At 41.5% G+C, this 27578-nt stretch overlaps 2 long non-coding RNA genes across 2 annotated transcripts in view; one reads left to right on the forward strand and one right to left on the reverse strand.

The window, feature by feature from the left end:
- The window catches only part of LOC120099851 (uncharacterized), a 69165-nt gene that overhangs the window by 31393 nt on the left and 10194 nt on the right, over positions 1 to 27578 (forward strand). The window contains exon 2 of the long non-coding RNA XR_010063063.1: positions 22328 to 22440. This is a non-coding gene — a long non-coding RNA (uncharacterized LOC120099851). The remainder of the gene's footprint in view (positions 1 to 22327; positions 22441 to 27578) is intronic.
- The window catches only part of LOC134485136 (uncharacterized), a 64862-nt gene continuing 47653 nt past the window's right edge, over positions 10370 to 27578 (reverse strand). Inside the window, exon 2 of the long non-coding RNA XR_010063065.1 lies at positions 10370 to 14613. This is a non-coding gene — a long non-coding RNA (uncharacterized LOC134485136). The remainder of the gene's footprint in view (positions 14614 to 27578) is intronic.

Consider the following 27578-nt stretch of genomic DNA (forward strand, 5'->3'; position numbering starts at 1 on the left):
CTGAGTCTGTGGCTGCAATGATGAAAGGGTGGTGGAAACCACAGGCCACTTTCATCAGTGGTGCAGGATATGCATTTGAGCACACATTGCATCACACAAGCATGACTGTCTCTATTACCTTGGCATTAGCCATTCCGAGTGAAGTCTCATTCTGCATTTAAGGTGTTCTTTTAACTTCTCAGTTGAGACATGGAAGCAAAGAGCTAGTGAAAAGGATGAGGGGCCATTTGGCTTTCATATAAATATTTAAATGCCCATGAATATTTTCTACTGAAAAGGTGGTCATAAGTGGTCGGAGCAATTTTCTTTTTAAATAAAGTATCATAACCCAGGAGCCAAAGTTCCCAGTGAGCTTGGGAAGTATTTCCATGTGTTTGTTGTAGAACCCATGTCCATGTTTCTATAGAGCTGTGTGTTTCCTCACTCTGATAATGTGTTGCTACAAAATTTTAGCACTATGTGAACACCATGGAGTGTGCTTACACCAACAGAGAGCTACAGTGTCACAATAGAAATCAAGCTAATGGGACCTGGTTTGTATATGTCACCATATTGAACAAACACCCTCATGTCTGGGACTGTGTATTGGTCTATTGTTTTCGTACCCAAGAGGTACATTTGAGATAAAATGAGGATATTACATGTTTTAATGATTGACCAATTTTTGCCTATTCAGGTGAATTTTTCCTACATACTTTCCATAATACAGTGAACTTCACCAATATTGTACCGCATCCTGTAGTCAGGATAGTATTCATATTTAGAATAATGCTTTCTTCATATTGATTTCCAATACGTGATTGTTTTTTCCTGGAAACCTATTTTGTCCGTTTGTGTTCTCATAACAAAAATACCATAGATGATGTATTAATCAGAATTCTTTAGAGTGACAACCAGAACTTATAGAATCTCTCTCATCTCATATATATATATATATATATATATATATATATATATATATGAGATGTCAGAAGTTGCTCAGTCCACAAGCCTGGATGTCTCAGGTGGCCTTAAATGGATGTTGGAATTCCAAAGAAGAGGGCTCTAATGCCAGTGAAGGAATAGACTTAGTAGAAAGGCGAGAGGCCAAGCAAAGACCAAAAGCTTCCATCTTCCATGTCCTTATATCGGCTTCCATCAGGTGTGACCCATATTAAAGGTGTGTCTTCCTGCCTCAAGACATGAAGTGCTTCATCTATCTTCTACTTCAGATTAATCAAAAATCCTTCACAGATATACCCTCCATTATTGGTTCTACTTAATTCTTTGTGTAGTAACGTTGATAACCAAGAATACCCATCACAGATACTAACTTATACATAAAAGAATTTCTCTTCTCATGATCTTAGGATCTGAGAAGTTCAAGATTAAGACAGAAGCATCCTAATGGGGATGTCTTCCTGGTTTTTAACAGATGTACTTTTCTATGTATTGGTATGGTAAAAGCCTCCAGCCAGCTCTTTCAAGCGTCCTCCTTCCTTTCTTCCTTCCTTCCCTCCGTCCTTCCTTCCTTTCTTTCCATCTTTCCAAGTTTTAATTTTTTCAAGCTTTTTTTGTCTTTTAAAAATTTTAATTTTCCACATGACTCCAGAGCTCTGCCTATTGTTTAGCTGAAGACCTGATATAGATATACCAGGGTTGGAAGCCATGAGAGTTTCCTCTTTTCTGAGGAAAAGGGAAATGGAGGGTACGAGTGTGAGTGTGAGACTGAAAGGAGAGGAGGGAGGGGGTTGTGATCAGGCTGTAGAGTAAATAAATTAATGAAGGAAAATTTATGATTGTATGGGTATTTTGTCTGCATAGATATCTGTGTACCACTTATAGTCCTGGTACCCAGCAAAGCGAGAAGAAAGCATCATGTTCCCTGGAACTCCAGATAAAGATGCTAATGAGTGTCTGTGTGGGTGCTGGGATCTAACTCAGATCCTCTGGAAGATGCTCTGGTGCTTTTCATTTGCTGAACCTTCTATCTGTCTCTTTTTAAATACTCATTTATTTGTGCTGTGCATGTGTGTGTGTGCGTGTGCGCGTGTGTGTGTGTGTGTGTGTGTGTGTGTGTGTGTGTGTAGGTGTTTTATGGTATGCACGTACAGGTCAAAGGACTTGTTTTTATTCTGAAATGTGAGTCCTTGCATAACTGTATTTCAAAAATCTAGCCCATATTTAATTATTCTCCCAAAGGCCCTACCATTTGGCACTATTGCATCTTGGAATGTTTTCTAACATGAATTTCTGGAAAGGGATACAAATGTTCATTTTAAAATTGATTGACATTACTTAGAAAGTAGTATCTAAAATCTTGTCTTACATTTTTGAACTTTGTTTTTATTTCTAATATAAATTAAAATATTTGAATGATTTTGGACATGAGAATACCTGTTTAAAATGCTTTTAGTCTTTCCATTGGAATTCTGGGATCATCTGATGCCTTTAGCCAATGTCTAAGTGTGCTTATTTGAAAGAAGATATGCACTGGAACGTGTTACTGGTGATAGACGGCTACTTTTATTACTTGGCTAATAGCTCAGATAAGCCATTACAGATTTGTATCTCTTCTCTGACTAAGAACCACAACAATATTCAAGTATCAAAATAAAATAATGCTTACAAGGAACTGAACAGAATCCCAGCCCTGAGCCACAGCAGAGGGCAGGCTCCTCCACTCCCAGAGTTTGTGTAGAAGGAGGCAGGCTGAGAGTGGGTAAGGAAGAGCCACAGAGTGAGATGCATCAGACACAGAGAACAACAACTAGATACACAGAAAGTCGGAAATCAGAGTTGGAAGAACTGGTCAGTGGAAGCAAGTCGTGGGAAACTACACACTGTCTACTGGTGCCCTAAGAACATCTTTCTAGACAGAATTCTGATGTAAGGAGTGTGTTTCCAAAGTCTGCAGAGGAATTGTGTTACGGCAGATATATAAGATTTTTGTGTTGAAAGCTCTCAGCACACTGACTTTTTCTTTAAATCCCTCTTTTCAAGATTCACTACATTTTTGCCAGAAACAAATGCTACAATTTTCCCTGATTCAATCAAACTGGAGACAAGGCTTGTTCTGATATGATAGTGTCTTCTGCAATGGGAAGACTCCAGAAGCGGAAGAGGGGGCCTTGTAGGTGTGCTTTCTGGTGGTCATCATTTAAAGAGGCCAGTTACAGCAGTATGCCTTGGAAAGTTCTAGTTTTTCCGATTGTATGCCACTCCTCTACCTACCCTTGATAGTTTCTTTCTTGATAGCTGTTACTGTCTGTAGATCTGTCAGCCTTGCCTTACCTGTCCCCGGAGAGACTTTCTGTCTTTAACCCTTTAAGGGTATTGGTTCCCTTTGCCTGGTTTCACTTTTATCTCATTGGACCTTAACTAGCCACACTCACACACATCCCAGCTAATCTTTCCAAATTAGCATAGCGGCCGCTCAGGAGGTTCTCATTAGATGAGCAGCTGAGATTTATCAGACCTCATTTGCCTAATATGGAGCCTAACTTTGGGCACCTGGCCCTTGCAGTAGGGGGTAAGGGAGAATAGGAACAGGTCTTTTGTCACTGCTATGCAGTCTCACTAATTTGCTCCGCCTAATAAAATTACAAATGGATACAGCTTTATTCATATTGCCTTTATAGGTTATAATAACCTTGCTACCCCATAACCTCCTGCTAGCTGAATTAATCAGATCATATTAATATTTCTTCCCAGTTTCTTTTAACTGGTTCTTCTCTTAATTAAAGGGGCCAAAGACGTAAACAGGGTAGGTGAGTAGAAGCATGGCGTGGAGTTATAAACAAGGCTCATTAAAAAGATGGATGTGCAGGCAGACTGCAAAAATTGCTTACTTCGCAAGTGTACATTTTGTAATTTCCTGACGACTAAAAGAACTAATGCCAGATCACACCCCTCCCTTTCTCCCATGTATAAAAGATGATAATTTTTGAACGCTGGGGTGGGGATGGCAAAAACCAAGCAACCTATTTATCAACTCACGGAAAAAGGCTTTCACATCACAGGACTACTTCCTGTTCTGCAAGCCTCCAAAAGGCAGACCCGTGGACAGAAAAGAAACAAACAGACCGGGAAATGATCTCAGTGCGAACGAAAATGTAAGAGGATGAGAAACTTAGAATAGAAACTACCAATATGTCAAACTACCGTCAGGTTCGAGAACAAAACTGAGGGTCTTCTTAATGTTACATCTTCACAGCACACACATGTTCAGGGATTAGCTAGGATGCACACATGCGTTCTCTTGCTCAGAGTACAACAGAGACCTTCACATGGGGACACTAATTATTAGGATAAATAATCCCCAATCTGAAGCTTCCACACCTTTAGAGCTACAGCAACGATAGCTCTGTAAACAATTTGACTTATAGATTTTCATTCAGATATGTCCTACTATATCCTATAGCGCACCAAGCCGATAGCACGCTTATACGGTATTGCCGCATAAACAACCCCAGGCACAGAGAACATATATTATATTACATATGATTTAAAGAATATATTCCCATTCTATACTCTACACGTTCTTAATATACAGCTTACATCAGTTTTTTATTCTACGTGTACCCATGTGTGTATGCTTAGCTCTCTGTCTACCATTCACAAGCATTTGCTTATAATCACTTAACCAAGCAGGAAGGCCTGGTGGGTTCCATTCATTTGTTTGGGAGGAGCCTTGTCCTGTTTTCTGGCAGCAGTTACCCCGGCTTGTGCCCCTCCCCCCATTTCCGTCTCCTTCCTCAACAAGGGAGAAAGTTATCCTGACAGCATGATGCACAGCCAGGTCAGAGAAGACCTGGCGCCTTCATGAATAAATTAGAGATGAAAGTTTAACAGATCCCTTGCATGTTTATGGAAGAATCTCATCCTAATTTACCTAAATGCTTTGAGTAGAAGGAAAGGAAATATAAGAGGCTGAGGTGGAAAGGTTAAAATCCCTATTTAAGTCGAGGGCTTTTTTCTTTCCTTTTCTTTTTTTTCCCCCTGTGTACTGCAACCCATGGGTGTTGCAATGTAACTAGCGACTTCTTTCTCAAATATTTAAGGGAGAAGCCAAAGGAAGGATGAGTTCCTTCTCCCTTCTACCTCTGTTATAAAGAATCGTGTGTGTGTGTGTGTGTGTGTGTGTGTGTGTGTGTGTGTGTTTCTGTCTGAATTACCTATGACTCTATCCACCTGACCATACATCATAAACACTTATATGGAGACTGAACAATACTTCTTTAGTTTTATTTCCCAATGGCTCTTAAATTCTGTGGAAGGGGCATTTTTCTTCAAGTACTTCTAGGTTATGTATGCTTCAGCAAGTGACCTATTGCTCTATGTTCTCCATAAATGCTTTTTAAATGCCAGGCACTAAATGTGCCAGGAGATGAGGTGTGTGGTCAAAATACTAGGTTTCCCATACAGGATTAGACCACTTGGCTCATGGTTTTGAAAAGCTGTCTATGGCCCAACCTGATGCTTTAGAAGCCAGGAATGAACTTGCAGGATGACCCCAGCCCCTGAGATGCTCCCCTGTGGAAAATGGGAAGTTGGCAAGTCGAATCACTTTTGTGTATGTGTGGTTTCTAGAGGGTTCAGCTTCTCTACCCTGTCTGGTAAGCCCATCAGCAATGGCAGCACAAACTGTCACCATAGACACAAACTGTCACCATACACAAGTTGCTCACTCTCTGGGTCTGAGGTAGGAGGTCTGCCTGGGCCTCCATAGTCTTCCTTGTCTTTGATGATTAGGAAAGATGTTGAACCCCATGTTCTGACAATATTGGGGTTGAAGCAGAAAGGTGGCAAGAAGAATGCAAGGAGAGTCTGTGGAGGAAGCCACTGTGTTCCAGTCCACCTTTATCCGTCTTGCTTAGTTTTCGTTGTTGGCGGTTTTGTTTTGTTTTTTTCCTTTATTTAGCCATAAGACTGAAGAAGGAAAGAAAATAACAAAGAAACATGGAAGTCATTCTGTGCTTTCTTATAATCTCACCATTCCCTTTACTTTTGAGCAAAATACCCACGAGGATTTAAATATGGTCTCCTCGCAGGAGATACCATTATGAGTGTGTATCATTCTTCCTACAAAGAAGAAAAGCTCATGAGCTTTCCCTATGCTGCACAAAGTACTCCTCTTACTACCAAGCACTTTGATTGTTCTTGAGATTTTTGCCCAGTTTTTGTATCAGTTCTTCAGATAACTTTTGGATAGTTCTCACTACTTTGAGGCCAGCCCTGTGCACCTTCCTTATTTTAATAACGTTCAGGTTCAGCGTTAAAGAAAGTTGCCTGTAGGATAAGCGATTTTCGGTTTGATTGTGCTTGGTTTGTTTGTTTGTTTATTTGTATTCAAATGAGCAGTTTCAGAAACACCTACAACCCAACATTTGAAAATTCAGTAACATTTAGAATTTGGGTGTACTAGGGTCTTTCTTCTTTTCTTTCATTATTTCTTCTTCACTTCTTTCTTTCTTTCTTTCTTTCTTTAATTCTTTCTTTCTCTCTTTCTTTTTTGTTTCTTTCTTTAACTAAAACTGTTTTTTCAGGCAATTTAGTTTGATCATAATTATCCTCACAACTCCCCACTACCCTCCTCTCTTTTTCCTCCTTTTGCTCCCTATCTCCCCCTTTTTCTCTTCATCTGCTTCTCTTAGGAGGATAAAAGCAAAATATTTTTTCAACACTTCCACAGACAATCTATGAATATGTTTTTGAAATTCTGAAACTTCTTTATTTTCTATTTTTGGATCATTCTTGCCCTCTCCCCCCACCCCAGAAAAAAAGCAGATTTTCTCTCTGTTCCTCTCAGCATTTGTCATGAGAGGAGTGTGTGATTTCATGGACCTTCCCTTCAGCTTGCAACTTACTCTAAACAAAAGGACAATAAATGAACAAGCAGATAAGTAAGTCTCTTGGCCTGCCCATCCCCTTCCTTGGAACTCTGGGGTAGCAGAACTGTGTTCATTCTTTGAAAATTGTCCTGAATTAGAATCTGCTCGAACCCAGTGAGTCTGGAGTCCATGTAATAATGAAGAGCAAACAGGAAGTCCACTGACACATGGGGATATCATATTTTATACTGTGTGTATAAAACATGTTTGTACATATGTGTGTACATATACAAAAGTAAGGGGAAATGGGTAGGTTTCCCCCAGCACTCTCAGTAAACATATCTTGCCAGCTACCCTGATGAAGGGTGCAGGTAATTCTTTCCCCAGTTCTATGAAAGAGAAATGACCTCCTTCCCAAGGACACTTGGCCAGGCCTGACTGTGAGTGTGTATGTTTATCCCTGCACGTGTGCGTGTGTGTGACTGTTTTCTGAAGATCTGACAAGGCATCTCGATCATTTCCTGGTTTGGAGGCCGACCCTCAGCCGTGCACACAGCCCCCCTCTCTGAACTGTTATTATTCTGTCTTGAGGCCTTCTTTGGCCAGGATGTTGCTTCATTTCCACCTTTTGTCTCCGCCTGAATGTGAATGATGCTCTTTCAGCAATATCCAGCCGCTTAAACTCCCTGCTGTTGCCTTACATAAATATACAACACCCGTCTCGCCCTATAACTCACTTCAGGCCTGGAAAAATAGTGACTTCCTTTATTGGTCCGATTCTCTGGCAATTCCCAACAGCTGTATGTTCGCACCTCAGAGGATCCTTATCTTCAGCTTTCCATTTGTCTCAGCACTATTCCCGGGGATTGCCAATAAAATCCATTCCCATTTTTATAACCCCTGAGAACACAGGAGCCAGCTTTCCAGAGAAACCATGTCCTTCCACCATCCCCCAAATCAACAAACAAAATAAACCTCGGGACTACTTAAGAAAAAGGTGCATTTTGTCTTCAAGAGAGATGACCGGAGGAGCCCAGTGCATGGGGACTCAGTAAAACGTGGAGTGTGGTCCCTAAACACATTAATTACGGTCAAGAAAATCTGTGTTTATTTCCCTCCTCATGAGGATAAATTGGGAGCTACGGCGTGCGGTTGTTAAAATAGCACGTGGTTAGAGGTATATTCAGGATCCATCTATGTAGGAGGCTTAACATCTACACAGGATATTGTATGTTATTCCCTAAGCCTTATCAGTTCATTTAATCATTTTCCTGGGCATCTGAATTCAGGGTTATTTTTAAACATGTTGTGGGTGGACCTATTGACTTTACTCTATGTCAGAGATATAGAAAAAAAAAGATGTGCACTTTTGAAGCTGAAATTACTGTTTATTTTAAGGTAGTCTCATCAATAATGAATCTTTATCTAGTTAAAGTTAATAGGATTGAGCTTGGGTTCTGCAACTTTCTGATGTGGGATTTGGAGTGAGGGACATCATCATAAAGCTCAGCCTCAGTCAGCCACATCTGTTAAACAGAGACCAAAGCCCTCCCTAATGTGTTAAAAATCAGAAGTGAAGCATTCGCTAAAAAGCGAAAGGCTTCAGAGTGCCTGAGAGATGGGAGTCACGTGTTATGCCTTTTCTCCTTCGTGATAAAGTTCTGATCCTGACAGACAAGTCTAGGGAAAAAATTGTTTGGAAGGGGTAGATGTGTGAGATTTACAAAGTGTCACAAGACTGTATGCCAGGATAGAATATTAACCACTCACATGCCAAACTGTATCCACAAAGGCACAATAAAGGGGGGCAGCAGGGAGACAATGGCAGGTATCAGTCAATGTGCTTCTCTGCTTCGGATCCTGTAGCTCTCTATAGGAGGAGGGAAGGGAACTGGTGGCCTCATGAGCAAGCAGGCTTCCTTGGGAACTCACTTGCAATGCTCAGTTAGCATCTCTATGAGGGTGGGCTTGTTTTCTTGTTTCTCCTCTTCCTACCTGACTTCCTTCCAAAGCATGAATGATCATCTTTCAATTGACTTGAGCTGTGCTCCACACATTAAGCCTGCCCCAAAAGACAGTTTCAAAACCAACAGAAATCATCCACTTAGCATGCGTGCTAACATAAAGGTACAGACTCTTTGTTCTGTTCCAGCTCTTTCTATTTGAAACTGTGTAAGGAGGCTGACTTTTTAAACCAGCTCTCCTCTACTCTTTCAGATTGGACCCACGTCTCCAAAACTGTCCCTCTGAAGGAGAGGTGATGTCATTTTCCACACAGCATCATTAACAGCCGGCCAGAGTATTGCGTTGTCATTACCTCAAGCAGCTGTGGAAAGAACTTAACATTTTCTCAGGGTCAAATGTTCCCTTCTCAGTGGGGAAATTTTTCTGCTCTAAATGAAATGTTACGAAATACATTTTTCCCCCAGCAAGCTTTGCACCGTCGAGAGCTGTTTTATTTATCTGACTGTTGTGAGTGTTGTAAAACACGCTGTTTCACATGGTAACACAAGCTCTTTTTAAGAGTGTGCCCTGAGTATTCGCAATTGTTATCGGGCCCAGATGTATCCTCCTGTCAGCCCAAAGCTCTGCTAGTTGGCTCTGATATACAGAATGGAATTATCTGAAAGGCCTTCATGCTAAGTGTGCAGAAGCATATGACTGAGTGTAACCATTGGCTCTCTCCTGTGCATCCACAGTCTTCAAAGAACCTGGGACCAAGGGTAAAAGTTACTGTTTATGGGTTCCAAAGCTATTCATAATAGAACAGACCTAAGTTGTCATCGAGCTTTGAATGAGAGAGGGAGCCAGTCAATATTGAGCTAAGGAAAGGGGGAGATTTTAAAAAAGAATAAAAAGCTAGAACCAAAAATAGATGGGCTTAGAGGGCCTGAGAGAGAGAGAGAGAGAGAGAGAGAGAGAGAGAGAGAATGGTCCATGGCCATCATTTAAATCAGACACTGGAGTGCTGGCTTCTGATTAGTTTGTTTTCCTCTTTCCTTCACACTCACAACTTGCACATATAAGTCTGGGAAAGTCCATAATCAGGATAGGTGACATTTCTAAACCTATGGTTTACTCCACAGAAAAAAATTCTTAGGCATGATGAAAAAGTCAACCTGCCTATGAGGCAAGCAAGGAGAGGTGTGGGCTCAGCGGACCTGAATTCTGGAGAACGGCGATCTGTATTGTAAGACAGGGAAAGGGTTGAAAACCAACAAAACAAGAAACGGCACACATGGGTGAAGGCAGCACAATTCCACCGTGACCTGTGCTGGGAATCAGTTTATGCCTTGGAGCATGAAATTTGATTGTAATTATTTTAGCTTGCTTGGCTACATATGTTATTGATGATCTTTCCTAAAAAGCAGCAGCCTTATAGAATTCCCGCCCCAGTCCTTGACTCAAAGACCTGTCAGGTATCCATAATGGAAAATAAACCGTGCGGGCCTTCTCTATCGATCGCTCCACGGAAACTCGCTCATCCTCAAGTATGTGTCTCAGGCTTTCCACATCACTGGGGTAGAAAAGCAAGGTTAACGTTTTCAAACTCAATATTTATGAAGTGTGCAACAAGCTCATGGTTTATTGCTCTGAAGCCCCATCTGTTTTAGAATGTACAAAGCTCAAGAAGACATTTTGGCTCGTTGATGGCAAATATGAAAACTTGGGTTTATGAGTTGGGACAAAGAGTCATATGACCGAAATGATGGATCTGCATATGGAGATAAAGACCCTGAGAGGTCATCTATGTGTATCGGTTAAAAAGAAATGGCAATTTTCCATTTCTTCTTTTTTTTCCCTCTGAACAAATGAATAGGCTTACCAGCTATGTCCATCAGTGACAAGTCAGTCAAATGTACCAGCTAATATAAGATAGCAATGTCCTAGGGCATCCGTTCTCTGAACTGCAAAATGAAGGCACGTAGCAAACATGAGCATGGGTATGTGCAGCGTCTTTAGTTGTGTCTTCATATGAAAGCGTTTTCCTGGTAGGCAGAGAACATTCCTTTTTATAATTCAGGAACTTCATGGCACCGTGTCTATGCTTTCTGCCACTGGGCTTTGGAAGTTTCTCACTCCCATTGGAAGGAATCCGAACTGACACTGGAATCAGCCCTGGTGATATTATGCACCTCCCTCTAGTTGCTCTTCTGAAAGAGTTCGATCCAGAAGCTCTGGTGGCTGGGACCGTATTTTTCGATTTCCCATTATGTTTGCCATCCAACCATTTAATGCAAACCTACTATGTGCTGTGCGTCTAGGCACAACTCTGCAAGAACAAAACCACTACACTTGCAAGATTTTCATGTTCTTAGATGAGGCCAATATTTACACAAAATGCAGTGAATTCTTGCCCATTCCTCCAAAACATATGAAAATGGAACAATGAGAAGGAGCTCAAAGACAAGGCCCAGAAGACAGGGGCCTTGACAAGGGCTGTCGGGGAGAAAGGGTTCCTGGGGAAACATTTCTGAAAAAGCTTTGGGAATTCGGTAGGAAGTGAGTAATCCATTTAAACAAAAGGCATCTCAGACAGCAGAAAGCCCTCTATTTGTTAGTGGGATGCCTTTGAATGTTCTCAGATATATAAGGTTTTCATTCAGTGAACAGTAAGACAGTAAGAACAAGGAATCTAAACGAAACTTGGTTCTGTGTGTCTTTCCTCCCAGTAAAGATATGCAGATCTCTGAGAACTGAGGCCAACCTGGTGTACGCAGCAAGGTCCAGGACACTGAGGACCACACAGTGACTGCCACAAAGCAAAATAAAATAACATTTTTAAACAGTGGGGGCACACATTTTTAATCCCAGGACTGATGAATCAGAGGCAGGTGGATCTCTGTGAGTTCACGGCCAGCCACGTCTAAAACTCACTACTAGTTTAAGTGAATTCCAGGCCAGTCAGTAGAACTATGTGAGGGAGCCTCTCCCAAAATAATGAGAAAAAATTAATTAAAATTAAAAATAGGGATTAGTTCCCTGTGTTGATACATGTCTTGAGTTGTTCCTCCCTTGACTCTTCTTGGCTCCACTCCGATTTTTTTTTTTTGCAATTTGTTAAGACTTACTTATTTTATTTCACGTGTAAAATTGTTTTGTCGCATGGATGTGTGCACACCAGTACTTGTGCCTGGTGCCCTTGAAAGTCAGAACTGGAGCTACCGATGTCTGTGAGCTCCCACGTGGGTGATGAGAACTGGCCCAGGTCCTCTGCAGGAGCAAGTGCTTTGATCCCTGAGCCATCTACCCAGTCTTCCACTGTGATTTTCCACCAGAATTGGTTCCAGAGCCTGGCAAGAAAGCTTTGTAAAGTCATTGAGAAACTTGAGATCATGAGCTACTGTAGCACAAAGGGACACCTCACACCAGGTTAATTCCAGGAAAACACGTGAATAAATGGAAGAGAGCTCTGACCTAAGAGCATAATAGTCAGAGCAGGGGATGAGAGAGAAGTTGGAGAGCACAGAGGAAGAAGGAAGGATATCCTTTCTGAACATGTTTCCTAAATGACTCAAAACCACAAATGCCTATGAGGCATGGGGTGCTCAGAGGTCTGACGGCAGGGAAATACCGAAGAGGGAAGTGGAGAAAGCTCACACATCTTTCTGCGCTCGCTCGGATACCCTGCCTTCTTTCCTTTCCTCCCCGTTGTTCCCACCTGACCAGCTTCGGCGGGCTCTCACCCCTCCCCTTATGAGATAATTTCCCTCTGCAGCCTTTGTTCTGCAAAGTCAACGTGGCTTATGAAAATCAAGTTGTATTCTGTATATTTAATACATCATCTGTAAGGATAATCATCCTGGAATCTGAACTTGTTTCTGGTATCCGGCTCCACTTGACAATGATTTATGAACCAGCAAACAAGACAGCTTCATTTTCATAAAGCAAACGGAACCTTCTGGGCCAGGAGGAACTGGGAAACTTGTTTTGACGAGGAAACTGATACAAACATGACACAAAAGTCAATACGACTGTACCGCTGGGCTCTCATTTTACAAAATAACTTTTTTTTTCCACACTCCAGCAGGATGACAGCTGAGATGTTGCAGTCCCAGATAGCCGTTTTTAGCTCCGCTAATTACCCGCCCAGTGTGAGCATGAAGGACCCTGGAAAATGGAAATAAGCACATGACAATCATCCCTACAGAAGTGTCAACACACGTTCTGCAATCGGCGACTTTAAAACGTTCAAAGGCAATATTTTATAGTTTCTATTGAGCATCCTTAATCCCTTAAAGACGAGACAACGTGACTTGATTGATGTACGGGCATCAGTCACCATCAGCTAATGGGACCCAAAATGAAAATTTACGATATAATTTAATAACGTACGTGAACCACACTGACCACTGTGAATAAAGACTTGTGCCCACGTCCACATTTGATGTATGCATCATTATAATGGCCACCCTTTGTCCGTTCTTAGTGTTTGGGGGGATAAGGACAGATTCATACGAGAGAGGATTCATGAAGAAAGGCCACAGTTCTCTCCATAGCCAGAACTTGGAGTGAGTTCTCTTAGTCCCAATCAGTCTCCTCCTTTGTATAATGATGGTATGAGCCTTTAGTTTTGTTGAGAGAGGAAATTATGGGATATCATGGGACATTATGGTCTTAGTGCCTTCTCTTGTTTCTGGAGGCACGTTTGGCTCAGCAGGGGACATGGAGTGCTGTCACCTTTTTCCATACAAATGCTACAAACTACTCCAAGATGCAGGACGAAAAAGATTTCTCTAAATCCCCTCAAATTACTCAGTGACAATGACCTCCAGTTACATGCTAAACACACCTGGGAGAGACAGGACGGTGATATCTTCGGTGTCTCAGACAGCCTGAAAATTGTCCTCCAAAGAGACAGGCACATAAAACAATGAATATTTTAATGGACTGCATTTGGCTAACTTAAAGGTCTGAATAATTGATTTGAAATCATAATCTTTATACATACTGGTAACTCTTAAGTTCTTATGGAAGTATTCCATATAAAACACTTGAGAATTGATTATAATTTCCAGATTTATTACATAATCTCTGCATAGCTTGGGTTTACATCTCATGCTATAAGGCTATATTTTATTTGCAGAGCGAGATGTACAATTTAGAGAACTGCCCATTTCTGCATATACTAAAATATTAGTTGGTCGTTGTCAGAATTCTGTTATTTCTTAATAAGAAAAGAATAGAGCTGTTTTTTATTTTGTTTTTGTTTTTGTTTTGTTTTCTTTTCTTTTCTTTTTCACATCATGGACACCTATTTATGTAATTGCTACTTTTAAAATTTTAAAATTTATATTAGAAGATGCATGAGTTATAGGTGTGCAATTTAAATTACCTAGGTTTTAAGAATGCCATTATTCTTTTATTGCATGATTAATAGAAAGCCTGCTACCAATCCATTCTGGAACCCTTCTCTCTCTCTCTCGCTGACACTTTTCCATTCTGTCTCTGCACATTCCTGGAAACACAGACCTAAACAGTATAGTTTGTAACTCTCTTTCCTTCATTTCTCTTCTCCTCCATATAAATCTGCCCCGCCAGTATGGGCTATGGATCTGCCGGTTTTCAGTGGGATCAAATGGACCCATCCATGTGTTTCCATAGGCTCCTCTTTCAGCAGTGCTTGCAGATGTTCACATACTTGGCTGACCTCTTCTTTCCTCAAGTGTGCAGATCTCGTCCATTCCGTGTCACTTCGCTCTATTCCATTCTGCTATAGGTGAGCCTGTGTGTCTTTTCCAGCTGTAGACCATTCTGAATAGTGCTGGGCAGAGACACAAGACTTCTCACAGGTTTGCATCTATAGAAGTCAAATTGATGTATTAGAAGGGAAACAAATTTACAAGTGATTAGATAATATTAAACTGTTGTCCAAGAAGATTACATCAATTTATCCTCTATTCAGCCTTAGATTGAAGTCCCCTCGTCCTCCATCTTCGCTAAGTCAAAATAATGAACTTATTCATTGAAATAAAAAAGGGAACAATTCAATCTATGGGCAATTAGTCATCAAGAGGAAATTTTGATTGGAAGGAGATGGTTCAGTGGGTAAGAGCACTTCTGTGAGCATTAGGACCTGAATTCAGATTCTCAACACGCACATAAAAGGCAGGGTGTGGTCATTCACACGCCTGAAACTCTAGTGCTGTGGGGACCAAGGTGCGGAGACAGGCAACTGTTGGGGCTTGCCGCTGTTCCTTTCGGTGAGCTGCCATTCTGAATGTAATAGGCAGAGAGTGACCCAGCATGGCACCCAGACATCTCCCTCTGGCACTCCTCGGTTAATTAACTCCACACTCACAGTTTTTGGTGAAGCATGAAGAACAACATCCAAATGCTCTGCCTGGGTTTTGGCAAAGAAGCGTCTGTCTTTGAAAATATCCACAGTCTCTCAAATCTCACAGTGTCGAGGTAAAGGGAAGGAACCTTGGGGCAAACCCAAAGCTGGTGAGTCCTTTCTTGTCTCAGGGCTCACTTGGGCTTTGAGGGAAAGGAAAACCACAGGGTTTTTCCTGGACGGAAGAAGGGGCACTCAGGGAGCATAGAAAACGGCAGTGGGGAGAAAGCTTGGGCCTAAGCCTTTACATAGGTCTCCGTGGAGAAGCAAGTCAAGGCCAGCGAATAGTTCAGATCCAGCGACCTAAAAGAGTCTGCCAGCCTCTGAGAGGCAGAAAGGGGTGGTTCTGAGCTACTGGCTTCCTGCCCTTTAGATAAGTAAGGCAGAAAGACATAGCGCACTGGAGTCAGTAGTCGGTGAGTTAGTTATATGTCAAAACTCCTGCCGGGGCAGGTTTTCTGGAGACAAAACAATGCTTCCCTCCTGTTTTCTTAAGATATTGAACAAAAGCAACAATGAGGACTTGTGATTCCTTAATGTAGGTTTTCTAACCCTTGGCCCGATCTAATTTTATTTTTTTAATATATTTTTGATTGGTAAATAGCGCGGTATGAAGATCTGGTATATATTGGTGTCATCCTGATAGGGTGGTTAACATTCTCTTTTTTAAAACTTGTATCTCTTATCGTGTGTTGGCAACTTTTCAGTGCCCTCTCTTCAGATTCTCTCAGAGTATGTAGTAAATTTTATTACTGAATGTCCTCCATATGTTTGTTGGTCATCTGTGTAAACTATAGTCATATGCTGGGCTGTAGTATAGAATTTTTTCATTCATTGCTTTTATCTAAAATCTTGGATCCTCCCACTATGCCTCCTACATCCTCTGGAGGGCGCTATTCTACTTTCTCTGCCTTTGAGGTCCACTTTTTTAGTTGTCACAAAGGAAGATGCAGCATTTGCCACTCAGGGCTCAGGTATTTCATTTAGCATAACATCCTTCCATGAATCCCTGATGTTGCTAATGGCATGTTTTTGTCAGGACATTCCAGATGCTCCTCTATGGCAGACATGTGAACAATCTCTTTTTCTATCCATTGTCCGTGGTTACCATGAGGCTGCTGAACTGGACTGTAGTAAACGTTTTATGGCAGTTGTCTCTCCTACACTGTTTTCGCTCTCTTGGCATATATAACCAATGGCAGGAAAGATGATGACCCTATACCTACCCTTGCGAAGAGCCTCCGTGCTCCCCTTCACATACGTCCACTGGTTTATAATATCACCACAACGTATGTGTTCCATTGCTTGGCATCCTCACAAAAGGGTTTTTGAATTATTATTTATTGTTATTAATCAACCTTCTTCCCTACCTACCTAAACTTTGTGGGGGTCTCCTCTCTCTTCATTAAGAGCGTGAAGACCGATGTACTGCCTGCAGCATGGTTAACTTACCATGGGCTACTTTTTTATTGTGTTTCTTCCTCTCCCACCAGATAACAGTTGTCACTAGCTCCATGGCTAAGGGTGGGGCTTCATGCTCAATTTCCATCACTATGCCGGGACTTGGTCCAACTTGAGTTTGCACAAGTCTTGTGGATGTTATTGCAACCTCTCTGAGACCCTACTGCAGCTGCCCTGCTCTATCCACAGAGTAGTGCTTCCTGGTAGCCACCTACCATTTCTGGCTCTTAACTCTTCCTTCCTCTACCTCTTCCCCCTCTCCTCCCACCCTCCTCTTTCTGCAATGGTCCCTAGGCCTTTGGAAGACGAGGTGTGACACACATGTCCCATTTAGGGATAAGCGTGTTTTATTCTTAGTCTCTGCACCTAGGCCATTCACGGATCTCTGAACTAATAACCATCTACTGCAAATAGAGGCTTTTCAGATGAGGATGGAGATGCGTTGACCCATGGGTATAACAAGTCATTTCTTTTTCTTGTTTTTAATATTGTTCTGAGACGAGGTCTTAGTTCCTGGCTGCTCTGATTTGTACCTGCTAGATAATTAGTAATGGCTGGGTGTTTTAATTATACATTTTGCCCATTAGTATATTTTCTAAAAGTTTTTAAGATATTAAAGCATCTTTATATAAAGAAGATTGTGTATATCATAATACACACACATACAACTTGGTAGATATTTTCTCACATACAATCGATTGTGATAGTATTAGTACACTGAATCTAATACATAATGACCTCTAGCAATAAACACATGAAATATTTTTCTGAGTAGCCATGTGACTGGTGGAGAATAGTCTGGAATCAAAAGATATGAACAACCTTCTCATGCTAACTAGGCTGTATGAGAGGAACAAGTTCACACGGTAGATACTCAGTGAGTACACAAATAATGGTTTCCCTTCAGAGGAAGCAATGTAAAATGGGCAAGGTATGTTGAGTTAGGTCTTTCTAGACCCCTCTGAAAAATATACAATTTAATCATTTGTACTATAAAGGAAAAATATCATAGCAAGTTGTCTTGACTATAAGAATAGACAAAAGTATGAGTTTGATCTCTACCAATCCTCTTGTTCATGTGAATAGAGAGATGATCTTAAACACAAATTTTCTTTTTTGGCAAAATTCTGAAAATACAATAAAAATAAAGGACTTGTTAGGCCATTTCTAAAAAAATATCAAAACAGAACTATTAAGTCGAAAAATATAAGGTGACTGTTCTACTTTGTGAAATATATCTTGGAACATCTGTCTCACCGAGGAACTAGAAGATCATACTCAGAGATGAAGAAGAAAAATGTCTAAATTCTTCCTTCACTATTATTCATTTCTTATTCCCTAAATAATATTGAGTCCATGAGAGAAAGATCAAGCATTTTTCTGTTTATGAGGGGTGTGTGTGTGTGTGTGTGTGTTTTGTCATGATTGTGCAGTGTGCAGGTAGTGCTGGGTACAAAAGGAAGGCTTCAGGTGTCTAGGTCTCTCCCTGAACCAGAAGCTACGGTCTCCAACCACAGTGCTGAGGTTAGAGTTAAGTGCATAGGCATCTTTGGGTTGTTGTTATTGTTATTGTTGTTGTTGTTTTTGTTGTTGTTGTTGTTTTATTTTGTTTTAGTGCACATGGTAGGAACTCAATTTCAGTTCCTCATGCTTGCTCAACAAATATTCAACTCACTGAGCAGTACCCACCCCTTTCTGTCCACCCTGAGCAATATTTGTAAATGACTAATGATGAACATTGGATACTCATTAAAATAAGTCCTTATCAGATATTTCAGATTGCTGAATACTTTCCAGATACCAACAGAGAGCTCAGTGATGATACCTTGAGATAGTCACACAGAATTGTTCTGTGAACCCAGATCTGCAGATGTATCGATGACAAAGAAAAGTGACATGTCTTTGTTCTTCTACAAGGCACAGGTGTGTATCTTACCAAGCAGCCCATGGGATGACAGTGGAATGGTTCACCCATCTGTCCAGTCTTATCATTCATATTATTTGATTGCGTACTGTGTCACAGACTCTAAGTTCGTGGTCATCTCCCATTTGAAAGGAGGGAGTAAGGAATGTTTCTATTTAACTAAAATATGGCCCACTTGGAGCAATGGGTGCAAATAGTTCACTCTAATAATGCTGCCCACCTGAAGGGGGCTGTTTAATCTGAGCTCACATACACAAGGAAAATTCCCATTTTTAAATTGACAAAACAATTTCATGAAAATTTTGCAGAAGATAATACAGTTTCCTTTGTGTGTATGTGAATGAGTGTGTGTGTGTATGTGTCTATGTGTGTGTGTCTGTGTGTGTGTCTGTGTGTCTATGTGTGTCTGTGTGTGTACCTGCATGTGTGTGTCTGTGTGTGTGTCTGTGTGTGTGTCTGTGTGTGTGTCTGTGTGTGTCTGTGTCTGTGTGTGTGTCTGTGTGTGTGTCTGTGTGTCTATGTGTGTCTGTGTGTGTGTGTCTGTGTGTCTATGTGTGTCTGTGTGTGTGTGCTTGCATGTGTGTGTCTGTGTGTGTTTGCCTGCATGTGTGTGTCAGTGTGTGTGTCTGTGTGTGTGTATGCCTGCATGTGTGTGTCTGTGTGTGTCTGTGTGTCTGTGTGTGTGTCTGTGTGTGTGTCTGTGTATGTATGTCTGTGTCTGTGTGTGTGTCTGTGTGTGTCTGTGTGTGTGTGTCTGTGTGTGTGTGTGTTCACATGTATCCATCCCCACTGGTGTAGATATAATGCTGTTTTTCTGGCAAAAATTAAATTTCTGTGATCAAAGTTAGATATAAAACTATTCATAATGTTGGTAGGGTCTATATCCTGTTTTTAAATGAGTTGGTAACTGAACTTATACTGTATTATTATTATAACACTCACAAAGCAGCTTATGTTTGTTTTTGAAATTTCAGACTTAAGAAACAGTTGCACTGCTGAGGAAACTGGGCTTTGCCTCTGAGTTTACTTCAGTGATACAGACAGACGTTCTCTCGTCAACATGCTCATCACTGAAAGAGGAAGAAAGCCTAGCAGGGCTTACCCAAAATAAGGACTGTTTAAATGCACCATGAACCATCGCCTAGATTATAATTGGTGCCAGTTTACACAAAGTGCGAGAGGGAGATGCAGTCATTTCAAAGGCTTCTGATTTAGGTCTTGCCTGTCTTGCAATGCTACTGTAGAGTGTTGATTGTGACCTAGTCCTTTCCCTCCTGCAGGTGTCTGCCTGAGGTCTATGGGCAAGGCAAGTCACATAGAAACCCTCTAGCACATAGCCGATAACTTAAGCAGGCAGGCGGCAAAATTACCCCGAAGGCCATTCATTATGTGTTTTCAATATCCTCTAAAAGGGTTGCCCACCCCTAACTGCATATTTATACATATTTACTTACTAATCAATAAAGGAAAATGGCTGCATTATTTTGATTAAAATATCAGGCCTACGTATTACTATAAAATCACATTTAAGAAGCCAGGAAAAAAAAAGAAAAGAAAAGATAGCAGTCCGTGTAGCCCTCCAGCCTATGATATATGGTATTTCCAGGCTGCGAGGAGAGCAGACACATTAAGAAAATAGTGCTAATGATATTAAAGTACTTTACAAGGCTTGTTACTAGGAGCTGACAAACCTGTCAAGTGTATAATGTAAGAGGCTATCGTAACGTTCTCAGAAAACCATACCTCTACCCCATTTCAGTGCAATCTCCTAATAATGGAGTTGCTATAAATTCTAGCCAGCAATGGGACGGAGCCGTGGCTTCTCACCCCAATGTGAGGACATGATAAATATAAAAGAAAATGGCTGTCAGTTTTGGCGCCCGAACCTTATTACAAAGTCTTAATCTTACTGGCCTCAGCACCTTTTATCACCGCCTTGTTATGCGCTGATGGCTTTTTTATTTGCTGAGAGATGGAGGATGTGTCATTTGATGTCCTTTTATGTAGCCACTGCTCTGTCCTCTCAAGAAAAAAAAAACATTTTATATGTTTATTACAGTAACCGATTAAATACAAGACCCACACTGTTGGCTTAGGTACTAAGGACTGAGGACTTAACAGGGTCTGGATTTAAATAAGTCATTATGAGTATTTATGCGAATGGAACTCAAATCGGAAATTAATTCTTCTCGGCACTGGAACTGACACCTTCCTAATGTTCGTGATTGTTTATTCTTGCCATTATCTGTTATTGGGATTGGTCATTCACGGTTCCAAGGTCAGCCGGAAGTCTCAGCTCTCCTTTTGCTCTTTGCTGCAGATGCCCTGCTTGGAGGAAAGAGACCAAGTAAACAAGTCAGTGAGAACTCGGCTCAGGTTCAAGCTGCTTGATCTTTGAGATGAGATAGACTGCAGTTATCTAAATATTAGTCTGAATATCTCACAGCTCACTTCCCATCTCCTTCATTTGTGGCCAGTGAGAGTCTGCGCATCCCTGAGAACACAGAACCTGCTGGGACTTTTATCTTTGGAAGCACTGCAAAGTGGCAGTGCTTTGGGGACTTAGGGGGACTGCACATTCATGAAACAGTTTCAAGCTGCAGCCAGAGTCTCCAACACAAGGTCTTATCTTCAATTTCTGCCCATGAAAAGAGGAGATTCTGAGTTTCTACACACAGAAAACTTGCTCATGTCTGTTGTAGGAAAATCACACAGTTTTTAGTGTTTGTGTCTGAGAGAGATGTGTGTGTGTGTGTGTGTGTGTGTGTACATATATGAACATAATTTTGTACATGAGCATATGTGAATTCAGCATTATAGGTATGTATGTATGTATGTATGTATGTATGTATGTATGTATGTATGTATGATTGTGGGGGCTAGAGATAAACATATGATGTCTTCTGTAGTAACTTTCTTATCTTATTGTAGGAGAATAACTCAGACTGTTACTGACCCTCCCATCATTCAGGGTAGGCTGGTTAGCTCTACTGAGAACCTGGTAGAGCACTTGTTAGCACTTGTGGTCACAGCCTCCCCGTTACTGGGATCACAGACACAGATATACTGCCATGCCCAGGTGCTTACACTGCTAATAGGGATCTGAAAGCAGCTTTTTGTCTTTACTTGGCAAATGCTGTACCCACTGAACCCTCTGCCCCGCCCTGAGATCGCTAGCCCTATGGGGAGGGTGGGGCGTGTACTTCCGCAGTGTCCTTTCCCCAGACGCTCAATAGACACTCAGCCTCACTCAAGGCTTTTACAGCAGAGTCAAAGGCCAAATGAACTCAGAGATTTATTTACATGTACAGTGTGGGAGATTTTCAAATGGTATCTTTACTCTTGACCTACATGTGGTCCATGCCCAAGAATGTAGGGATATGAAACAGGCTGAATTGATTTCAAAGGAATTTGAGTTTTACCACCGTGATCTTCCTTTCTCTAGCTGTATCCAAGCAAACAATGGAGATAGACAGTATTTTTGACATAATGACATTTTACTGAAGGAAAACAACTATCTAGCAAATTGGGAACTGTAGAGGCACGAACCCCATTTCTCCTTTTTTGCTTTTAAATTTTATATACCTGTATGTATGTTTGTTTGATGGGTATGTATGTATGTATGCAAAACTCTGCATGTGTTGGGGCACACTGTTTTGTGCATATAGAGGCTCAAAGTTGATGCCAGGACACATCCTTGATTATTCTTCACCATATTTGTGGAGGCAGGTCTAGGTACTTGGCTATGGGAAAACATAAAGACTCCTTTATGGGTTTTCCTTTTCCTTTTAGGAAATGAAAGGACATAATTACTTCCAGAAATACACACCTTTGTATGTGAGCCGAAAAACCTCCATCATTTCCTTTGTTCTTTGCACCCTGACTTTTCTCCATGATTCTCTTAGGTGAGTATTTAAGCTTGAAATATAGACACGGCATGAGTGGGCACGGACTGCCCCTCCCGTGATTGCGCTTGTAATAAGCCCTATGTGATTTGCCACTGCGCCAAGAAAAAGCTGATGAAAACCCCAACACTTCGGAAGAGGCAAATTGCATGTCTGGAAATTTAATTAAAAAGGAAATAGCCGTCCCTGTATAAAGGTTGGCAGTTCCCTTCACAATCCTCCTCACACTTAACGCTCATCTCCACAAGTACAAAGAGCACTTACTACAGGCAGCTATGCATGCTTGGAAGTGAGACAAAGCAGTGAGGTCTGAGCAACCCCGAGAGGCTGGTCGGCCACCTCTGGCCCCATGCCTACTCCCACTCCAACCTGTAGACATAAACTCTTTGCAACCTATGGCTAATAAGGGTTCAGCCTCTCCTCTAACCCACCACCCAGCAGAGGTAGCAGAAGACAAAAGTAATTAGGACATGGGGGAAGTGGACCTGTTCAGCAATAGTTCTTTGGGGGTGAGTTTGATCTTCTTTGGCAGCAGTTCAGTCTAATAGAAAACACTAGATGTGATTCAGCAGGTGCAGACTAGTCCTCTAAGCAGGCAGACACCAGGCACGAACCAACAGCTACAGTCCAGTCCTTTCAGCAAGTAGACACCAGGCAATGGTAATTCTCAGTACTGAAGAAACTGCCATGTTTGGCAGAGGGCCTGAGGTGAGGCCCCAGAAGAGGCAGCTGCCATAGAAACCTCACAAGCAGTTCTTGGGAGAGTTTGTCTCAATGACAGTGTTACTGCAAGTTGAGCTCAACAACACTATGTAAGGCAAACCAATACATGAGTGTCTCTAGCGAAGAATAGTGAGGTGGAGGAAAGCAAACCAAGGCTCAGTGCCCTATTGTCTCTGGGGTCATATTTATACTCCCTCATCAAGTGTCCTTTCACATGCTTGCTTCAGCAAGACATCCTTTAAACTGTTTGCCCAGAAAAACATTTGACATAACTAATGTTCCAAAGATCTAGTCGTTTCCACTTCACCAAACTCTACTCCAACTCCTACCCCAACTGACTACAGGCCAGCCCCAGTAACTGGCTCATAATGAACAGCATCTCACTGGCTATATATATACATTCTTCAACCTATCTGAGCACCAGCATTCGCAGTAATATCCAGTACAGTCTACCAACCATTTACATGTAAGTGGTTTTTGTTGACTTTTACCTGTGTGTGTATGGGACATCACCAGTGTCAAGGTCGGAGGACAACCTCAGGTATTAGTCCTCATGTCCCACATGCTAGAAATTCATTACTCTTGCTAACGCCATGCTAGCTGAGCCAAGATCTGCCAGGAATTCTCCTGTCTCTACTTCCCATCTTCCCACGGAAGCTTTGGGCTTACGTACAGGTGCAATCATGCCTGGCTTGACATGGATCCCGAGAATCTAGCCTCCAAGTCATTCACCTGTGCATAACAGCTTCTAAGCACCATTCAACATCTCCAGCCCTTGCGTTCTCATCACCACCTTCTATGGCAGCTGTAGCAAACATGCCCTAGTCCCTTATTACACAAAAGCATGGAGGTAAGGGTTGCCTTGTAAAACTCAAGATGTTCAGCTGAATTTGGATCTAGGAAAACAACAGACATTTTAAATAGAAGTATATTGCAAATGTTGCATAAGACATTTTTACTGTGAAAATTATTTGTTTTTTATGCTATGTATTCTGGATACTGATATATATATATATATATATATATATATATATGTGTGTGTGTGTGTGTGTGTGTGTGTGTGTGTGTGTGTGTGTGTAGGTGCCACAGCTTCTTTGTGAAGATAAGTTAACAATTCATGGGAACTCTTTTCTCCTTGTACTGGGTGGGTCCAGAAGACTGCTCGGGTCATTGGTTTGGAGAAAAGCCACTGTAGCTACAGAGCCCAGGTCACCAGGTTGATACTTTAGATTTTTATTTTCTAAACATGTAAACATTAAATGAGGGTGAAAGAAATATTCATCAATCAGTACAAGCAATAAGGAGCAGAATTGCTACCAGACATGGTCAGATTGGCTAATACTCAGTATGTATGTATTAATTCCTTTAATTTTGACAATGTAAGATAACTCTTTACATTTACTAGAGGAGAAAACTGAAGTTTCTGAGAAGTAAGTCACTTTTTCAAGCTAACACTTGTGCCAAGTAGCAGAACTGGGTATATAGTTCATGTCCAGATTTTATGGTATTTATTACTTGGGGCTCAACTCTGTTTGTTGAGTTCCCATTAATTGCTTGTTTCAGGTAACTGGTTTGCCATTCTAACTCACACTTTGCAAAGTGTGTACACTGTGGAATACAGCCTGCACATGCTCAATGTGACCTAACAAGGCTGTTCCCACCAGAACTGCTTGCTAGAGATGGTGCTGACAAGGGTATTCTCATAAATGACCATGGCCCTTTGTTGGGAGTGTCCCTATCATCATGCAGAGCCTGCTACTCACTGCATGAGGACTCAGATGCAGATGTAGAGATACCTAAGGAGTCTGTCAAGGTCCTGCATCTTCACTGCTGCATGGCACTGTAAGTCAAGAGGGAAATTAGCATCTCTGGAGGAACTGCCACTGCAGCAAAGTCTTAATTACCCTGTTGTGACTACCTTATAATCACATGACTAACACCATGGTCACACATTCGCAGGAAGAGAAGCAGTGACAGGGATGCTAAGTGGCTTCTTTTATGGCTGTTTATCTGAAGAGGGAGAAGACCTTCCCCCAACCATAACTATAGTGCAACAGAATGAAAAGAACCCCAACCAAGTTAAGGCAGGAGCACTTTATAACAAAGAGACATCAGCGTAGTAGCTAAGAGATTCCATGGGTATCTCCCTAGGTCTACTCCCATCCCACCAACAGGAGGAAATTGTTAAAAGAGTTAAGGAGGAGCTTTCCATGTCAGAGCTCAGAGGGAAAGATGGCAGGTTTCTAATTTTCCTTTTTTGCCATAGTTAGGCCCAAAGGAACGCGCTCATGTGTTGAATTTAGAGTAAATACAACCAGGACATGGTAGTTAAACTCAGTCTTTGGTCCTCAACTCCCATCTTTGAGGATGCTAGATCACAGTGGACTTGGAACTGGAGGAGAGTTCGAAAGAAGCTACTATTGACTTCACTCCAGTCTTCTCTGTTTAAACTTGGCATGGATCCAGTTTAAAGAAAGGTATACGTGTACCCAGGAGCTCTATGCAAACAATGATGAAGGAGGGACAGCTGAACTTCCACAGCATCCATTAGGACTAGAAACAACAAACACCAAAGTTAACGGGGAGAACAGAGTTCAAACTTCCTGTCAAAGAAGTGTCAAAGTAACAAACATTGGTTGGCACTGTGAGAAATGACTACACCAATCAGAATGCACCAGTGTGTCTGAGAAACCCAGACATGGTGCACAGGTTAGACCAGAAACAAATGACAGATGAAGGGGTTTTCATGCTAACAGTCACATAGACACGAAGAAGCCCAGAATAGAAACATAGCCCAAGTGGCTCAAGATACTATGGGTACACAGAACTTCAACTCATCATGGGTCTCCATTACAAAGTTCCCTGCTGTTAAGATGGCAGAGGCAAACACAGGAAAGGGAAATGAGAGCTAGAGATATATCGAAAGTGTTAGACTGCTGCTCTATCATACAAATGATTCTGGGATTCAACCTTCGCACTACAGACAGCTGATAGGTTGATATAAGTCTATAATCCCAATTCTCAGACAGGAGACCCAGAGGATCAAGGTCATCCTCAACTACACCTTGAATTTGAGGCTAGCCTGAGATAGAAGACAAAACAATAGAAAAGAAGACTAGTTGAAAGATGGAAGGAAGGAAGGAAGGAAGGAAGGAAGGAAGGAAGGAAGGAAGGAAGGGAAGGAGGGAGGGAGGGAGGGAGGGAGGGAGGGAGGGAGGGAGGGAGGAAGATAGATAGATGATTGTGTCTCCTCAAAATGGGAGACATCTAAAAGACAGACTTGTTCTGAAGCTCTTACATGATATGATAGCCTAGCCCTAAGGAAGAGTATAATTAAGGTTGTATAACTAAAATTACCCAATGACTCTTATACTCCTTTGCTTCTTACCCATAACACAAAGGGAGCAAGAGACAGTGAGGAATGTCAAACGAGTTAACACAAAACTAAAGTGTATGTACTCTGCCTCTGACTCTTACCACTAACCACCATCCGAACCAGACGTCTGTTCTGTAATATGGGCTCCATGAAAGAGTTCAACAATAAAAGATAGCCTTGTATCTGAGCTTTAAATGTGGTCTGTGGATGAGGAAAGACCAGAACCAGAAGATAGGAGTGAGCTGCAGGCTGTAGAATGTTGGACAGAGGGTAGTTGGAGACAGGAAAGGAATGAAAAGCTCAAATCAAATTTGATTGATTTTGTCTAAGAGTTCTCTACTGAGGCATGGGCTAGTTCTTTAAGAGTCTGCGATAGACTAGAGCTTTGATGGCTGTGATTGGATGAGACCTAGCTATATACCATAGAAGTTAGATTTCTAAGTTATGTAGCTTGGTATATTAACATACTGTTAAGTTCATTACACAGGAACCCAAGTATGGACAAGTTCAGTCCAATGGCCTCATGCTTATTTAATTTAACAGGTCTGGATGTGAATTTAAAAGATGCTGAATTATTTATGAGTCAAGCATTGACTTAGTCAAGGAGAATGGAAAAGAATGATTTGCAAATTACTCATACAGCTAGCTTTTAAAGGATCATGTGACATTGCGAGAGTTCAAAGTACCCTAGTCTGTGCCATGTCCTTCTTACATAGAGGGCTGTGCTTGACAGGAGTCTCTGAGATGAATATTTAGCCCCTGGGTCTTTCTTGTTTTTAATGGTGTGTGTGTGTGTGTGTGTGTGTGTGTGTGTGTGTGTGTGTGTGTGTACATCAGTAACACTTGTTACCTGATGTGGTTGCTATGAATCAAACTCAGTTCTACTGCAAGAGCAGTATATGCTCTTAAATGTTAAGCCAACTCCTCATTCCCAAGACGCCATCTTTCCAAGCTTTGAGAGGAAATATCAAAGAATCTGGTACAAACATGCACATTAGAAAGTAGAGTAGCTATTCCTGCTTAACCCAAGCATGGGGAG

The sequence above is a fragment of the Rattus norvegicus genome, chromosome 1, assembly GCF_036323735.1.
Source record: "Rattus norvegicus strain BN/NHsdMcwi chromosome 1, GRCr8, whole genome shotgun sequence".
Lineage (NCBI taxonomy): Eukaryota > Metazoa > Chordata > Mammalia > Rodentia > Muridae > Rattus > Rattus norvegicus.